The sequence below is a fragment of the Nyctereutes procyonoides genome, unplaced genomic scaffold, assembly GCF_905146905.1.
Source record: "Nyctereutes procyonoides isolate TBG_1078 unplaced genomic scaffold, NYPRO_anot_genome, whole genome shotgun sequence".
NCBI lineage: Eukaryota > Metazoa > Chordata > Mammalia > Carnivora > Canidae > Nyctereutes > Nyctereutes procyonoides.
The window spans coordinates 41808111-41814524 of NW_026575121.1; the positions used below are offsets into that span (position 1 = coordinate 41808111).

At 39.1% G+C, this 6414-nt stretch overlaps 1 pseudogene; it reads right to left on the reverse strand.

Moving 5' to 3' along the window:
• Nucleotides 1-265: 265 nt before the first annotated feature.
• Nucleotides 266-2530, reverse strand: LOC129516481 (heterogeneous nuclear ribonucleoprotein A1-like; annotated as a pseudogene).
• Between the last annotated feature and the right edge of the window lie 3884 nt (nucleotides 2531-6414).

Sequence of the window (6414 nt, forward strand, 5' to 3'; positions counted from 1 at the left end):
TACTTCTTTGTATACTCAAGGAGTATAGGACAAAATATAACCATTAAAATATAGACTCTACCTGCCCCCCCCTCCTTTTAAGACCCACTTATTTGGTGTCATCATCAGACTATCAGATCGAGCAATCAATAGTATGGGTGCAAAAAAAAATCTACATTAAAACCCTTTATTTGGAATGCTTCATACTTTCCACAGTACAGAAACTAAAATGACATTTTATACAATTTTCACAAATGGAGTCCTGTTTTTTGCCCAAGCACAAGTATTATCTAAAGTGTGATATCTTTGTAGCCCCGGGCCTTGCCACCACTGTGCTTGGCTGAGTACACAAATCTATTGTAACCTTCCCTGTCACTCCTCTGGCTCTTCTCTCCCACTGAGCTTTGTTTCCAGGCAGTAATGGAAACATACTGCCACTGCTGCGGAAACCATCATGGCCACCTTGGTTTTGTGGGTTGGCAGAGTGTTGGCCTTCACCATCATAGGGGCCTAAGCTGCTGCATCCAGAATTTCCTCCTTTCATGGCTCCAAAATTTGAAGATTGACTGATGTAATTGCCAAAATCATCATAGCTTCCACCACCTCAAATTGCTTCTGTCATTACCAAATCTGTTAAAGCCATCCCTGCTGCCACCATAGCTACTGCCACCTTGATGGCCACCATAGCCACCTCAGCCACTGAAGTTTCCTCCAGGACCAAAGTTGTCATTCCCACCAAAACTGTCTCCATGACCAGCATTTAAAGTTTCCAGAACCACTTTGTTGACCTGTTTGGCTAGATGAGGCACCATCTCTTACTTAGATAGGGCTTACCTCCCTTCATAGCTTCACAGTGGTGGCCATTCACAGTGTGGTATTTTGAAGGTATTTTGTCTCTGGAGGCATGGTCATCAAATACTACAGAACATTCGTACTTGCCACCACCCTCATCAGTCATGGTTTTAATCGCTTCAGTTTTCCCATAGTGTTCAAGATAATCTCCTAGATGATCTTCAGTGGTCTTTAATGCCACTGACACAAATCTTTTTCACAATGAAGTGGGCACCAGGTCTTTGAGAATCTTCTTTTGAGAGCTCCCTCTTTGGTGCCACAACTCTTCCATCCACTTTGTGTGGCCTTGCATTCATGGCTGTATCCACCTCCTCCACCGTGGCATATGTGACAAATCCAAAGCCTCTGGAGCTCTTGGTATTTGGATCTCTCATTACCACACAGTCTGTGAGGGTTCCTCATTGCTCAAACTGGCTCCTCAGACTCTCATCAGTGGCTTCAAAGCTCAAAACTTTCACGGCTGCTCAGGTTTTCTGGGAGACTTAGATAGGACTGTGGTGGGAGGGGAGACTTTAATGGCACTTACTCAGCCACATTCATGGGCAGAAAAGCTACCTGGTCTTTTTGATACAATCAACAGGGCACTATGTAAACATAGTTGTGTGGTTTTCGTTTTCTTTGTTGTGGCATGTTTAAGCACACAGGAAGGTATTGTGGTTTAAAAAAAATAATTGAGCTACAATTGAGAGATAACATTATATTAGTTTCAGATATATAACATGATTTTTACATATTGCTAAATGGTCATCATAATTCTAGTTAACATCCTTCATTACTCATTTATTTTCTTGTGATGATTTTCAGATGTAAGTAACTTTTTAGTATATGGTGCTGCTGAAGCAAACAAGTAATTTTTTATTATACAAATGATATTAACTATAGTCACCATGCTCTACATTACATCCCTAGGACTAGTTTTATAACAAAAGTTGTATTTTTTCTTTTTCTGCCTTTACCCCCAACCTCCAACAACCACTAATCTGTTCCATGTCTATGAGCTCTTTTTTTATTCCATCTGTGAGACCCTATAATATTTTTCTCTGACTGATTTCACTTAGCATAATCCCTTCCAGGTCCATCTATGTTGTTAGAAATGGCAGGATTTCCTTTTATGGCTTAATATTCCATGATATATTTCACATTTTCTTTATCAGTGGACACTGAGTTGCTTCCATGTCTTGGCTATTATGAATACTTCTGTGAACATGGGCATACAGACATATTTTGCATTTAGTGTTTATTTTCTTTCAAAAAATAACCAGAAGTAGATTACTGGATCATATGGTATGGTAGTTCTAATTTTTGAGGAATTTCCATAAAGTTTCTGATGGTGGCTGTGTCAATTTATCTTCCTATCGACAACGTTGTACAAGGGCTCCCTTCTACATCCTTACCAACACTTGTTTTCTTTCTTTTTTTTTTTTAAGATTTCATTTATTTATTCATGAGAGACAGAGTGAGAAAGAGAGAAAGGAAGAGACACAGGCAGAGGGAGAAGCAGGCTCCATGCAGGGACTCAATCCTGGGACTCTAGGATCACACCCTTGGCCAAAGGCAGGCGCTAAATCCCTGAGCTACCCAGGGATCCCCCAACATTTGTTTTCTGATAATAGCCATGCTAACAGTGATCTCACTGCAGTTATGATTGCATTTCCCTGTTTAGTGATGTTGAACATCATCTCACGTACCGGTTTGCCATCTCTATATTGTCTTGGGAAAAATGTCTATTCAGATCTTCTCATTTTTTAATTGTATTCTTTAGTTGTAGGAGTTCTTTATATATTTTGGGTATTAGATACAAGATGTGCAGGTATTTGCTCCCATTTTGGCAGTTGCCTTTCAAATTTCTTGACTTCCTTTGCTTTGAAACTTTTTAGTTTGATGTAATCCTACTTTTTTCCCCCTTTACTTCGTTGCATTTTCTGGTAGTATCAAACCCAAAAATGTACAGGTAATTTTTAGTTTCATACCATTATGATTAGAAAAGATGCCTGATATATTTATAACTTAAATTTATTAAGACTTGTTTTGTGGACTAACATTTCTGTCCTGGAGAATGGCCAATGTGCACTTAAGAAGAATGTATTTTTGGCTGGAATGTTCTGTGCCTGTCTGTTAAGGTCCTCTAATCTCACATGCCATTTAAGGCCAATATTTCCTTATTCCTTTTGTCTGGATGATCTATCCACTGATTTGAGTTATATAAGTCCCCTACTCTTGTCTATTTCTCCTGTTAGATGTATTAATATTTGCTTTATAAATCTAGGTGCTTCTTTTGAGTATATAAATACCTAGAAATGTTATCATGTGGATTGATTCCATTATCAGGGTAATGACTTTGTCTCTGATTATAGTCTTTGTTTTAAAGTCTTTTTTTTTTCTGATATAAGTATAGCTACCCCAATGTTCTTTTTCCCTTTGCATGGTTATCTTTTTCCATAAATTAACTTTTCAATCTCTGTACTTCCCACTTGAAGGTAGTCTCCTAGACAGCATATAGATAAATCTTGTTTTTTTTTTAATACATTCAGCCATTGTCTTTTGATTGAAGAACTTAATCCATTTACATTTAAAGCAGTAAGTACCGAATTATTGCTATTATACTCTGGCTGTTTTATAATTCCTTTGTTCCTTTCTGGTTCTTACTCTGCCTTTGTGATTTGCTAATTTTCTGTAGTGGTATACTTGAATTCCTTTACCACTCACCTATCCACTATGGGTTTTGATGTGTGGTTACCATGAGGCTTATGTGAAACAACTTGTTTATAACTATATTTAAGTTTAAATGCATTATAAACATCTATATTTTTATGGACTTCTCCCATATTTGATATTTTTGATGTCACAACTTACAGATTTTTATCTTGTGTATCCATTAACCAACTATTACAGCTGTAGTTATTTTTGCTATTATCATCTTTCACGGTAGCTTTGTAAGTGATTAACCCACTGCACTTACAACATTATTCTAAATCTAAGGATTATAATTTTTGTTTCAATTAGTGCTCTTTTCAGCTCAACAAAGTCCTTCTAACATTTCTTAAAAGGTCGGTCTAGTGGTAAACTCTAACTTTTCCTTGTCTGGAAAACAGTCTCAATTCTGAAGGACAAGTTTTCTGGGAATTCATGGCTGGCAATTTCTTTCAGCATTTGAATACACTGTGTCACTCTTCTGGGACTGCAGTTTCCCTGAAAAATCCAATAGATTTATGGGGGTCCTTTTGTATGTATCAAGTTTTTCTCTTGATGCTTTTAAGATTCCTTGTCTTTACCTTTTGAGACTTTCAATGATGATGTGTCTTTGTGTGGGTATTTTTGGGTTCATCTTGTTGGGAACTTTCTGGCCTTCCAGTATCTGGATGTCTGTTTCTTCAGATTAAATAATTTACAAAATCTCCCTTAATTTTTTGCCCCTTTGTCTTCTCCCTCAGGGACCTCTATAATACAAATGTTCTGCTTGATGTTGTCACATAAATCCCTTAAGCTATCTTCAAGAGAAAAGTATAGATACTCTGGATGGAGTATCACTGCCCTGTGTTTGAGTTCATGGATCCTTTTTTTTCCCTGCTGCATTTAGTTTAATTTCTCAAAAGTATTTATTCAGTCTGGGATTTCTATTTGATACTTACCTCTTCTTGTTAATTCTTTTCTACCTGAGCATGATGAGCATCAATTCTATTAGGTAAGTCACTTCTCTACATTTCATTAAGGTCTTTTTCTAAGATTTCAATCTTGTTCTCTTTATTTGGAACATATTCCTCTTCATTTTGCTGGACTGTGTTGGTTTCTATATATCAGATAAAATAGTCCTGTCTCCCAGTCTTGAAGGAGAGGCCATATGAAGGATGGACCTTATTGGTCAATTCTGCCCTAGCTCTCAGTTGGCTCTCAAACCTTTATTGTCTAAGAAGTCCACTTTATTCTTAATGTCTCCCAGTAGTTGAGTGTGTGCCAGTACCAGTCAATGTCCCAAAGGGGAGGACCTCCATCTGAACTCTACACATTAAGGCAGTAGCTCTTTTTTTTTTTAATTTTTTTTGTTTTTATTTATTTATGATAGTCACAGAGAGAGAGAGAGGCAGAGACACAGGCAGAGGGAGAAGCAGGCTCCATGCACCGGGAGACCGACGTGGGATTCGATCCCGGGTCTCCAGGATCGCGCCCTGGGCCAAAGGCAGGCGCCAAACCGCTGCGCCACCCAGGGATCCCGGCAGTAGCTCTTAAAGTATGCAAATATACCTCTTTCAGAGGAAGACTGGTTGATAGGGTATGTTTGCTGCCTATGCTTGAAATCCTGGTGTGATAGCCTTAACTGTTTCCCTCCATCCCATTGTACCTGTGAACATAAACCTGGCTTATGGATAGACACCAGAGCCAGATTATTAGAGGTTGTGTCCTTTGGGCAGCAGCCACAAAAGCTAGAGTGCCTGATGTGTATGCATGTGACTTTCTCAAACACTAACCTGTGGCAGGGCAGAGACTTCGAAGGTGATACTTTTGGTGTCTCTAATCTCTGGAGAGTTTAGTCTCTTTTGAGATGTATTTATTTTTTTTAAGATTTTATTTATTCATGAAGGACAGAGAGAGAGGTAGAGACAGGCAGAGGTAGAAGCAAGCTCCACACAATGAACCCGATGTGGGACTCAATCCCAGGACTCCGGGATCACGCCCTGAGCTGAAGGCAGATGCTCAACTGCTCAGCCACCCAGGTGTCCCTTGAGATGTATTTATAAGTCTGACCATCAGACCACAGCTCTGAAAGTAAGCTAATAAGCCTTTTTGATAGAATTAGGGCATATTTCAATCTGCTGTGTCTGTGCTGTGCCCTGGGGGTGGGTGACCAGTTGAGAACTGTTCCTCCATTTTGATGCAGTCCTGGGGGGCCCACAGATGTAAGCCCCACTTGGCTAACAGAGCTGGGTGATCAAATTGTGTCCATTAGTTGGCAGCTGCAAAAACTGGAATATCATGCGTACACTAGCTATTTTTCAGAAGATACTGGTGACCTAGAGCAAGGCAGAGGAAGGCAGATCCTCTGTTTCTTAAATTCCACAAATGAGTAAAATCATATGGTTGTCTTTCTCTGATTGACTTATTTAGCTTAGCATAATACCCTCTAATTCCATCCACATCATTGCAAATAGCAATATTTCATTTTTGATGGCTGAGTAATATTCCATTACAGGTATACGTCTTAAATGTTGTGGTGCCAGATGTGTGGTTCAAATTTTCTCTCCTAAGGAGAAGTCTGGAGTTGAGTTCCCTCCCAATTATGGCCTGGCATGCCAGGGATATGGTTTACTGTGAGATTTTGCCTTAGCCTATCCTACTTCTCCCCACTTCATTTGCCTAGTAGCTCAGTTTATTAATGAATTTCTTTCAGAAGAAATTTATTTCATCTCTAGCTGTAGATTTGGTGTGCCCATGGGAGGATAAAATTTCAGGATCCTCCTATGTCACCATCTTGAACCAGAACTAGCACTAGTAAGTCTTAGCAATTACAATGGCAGTACCATTATCTCTGCCCATGTAATACCAACAAGGACATCCCTTATTCCCATTAAATAAGTCACCTAGTGACAT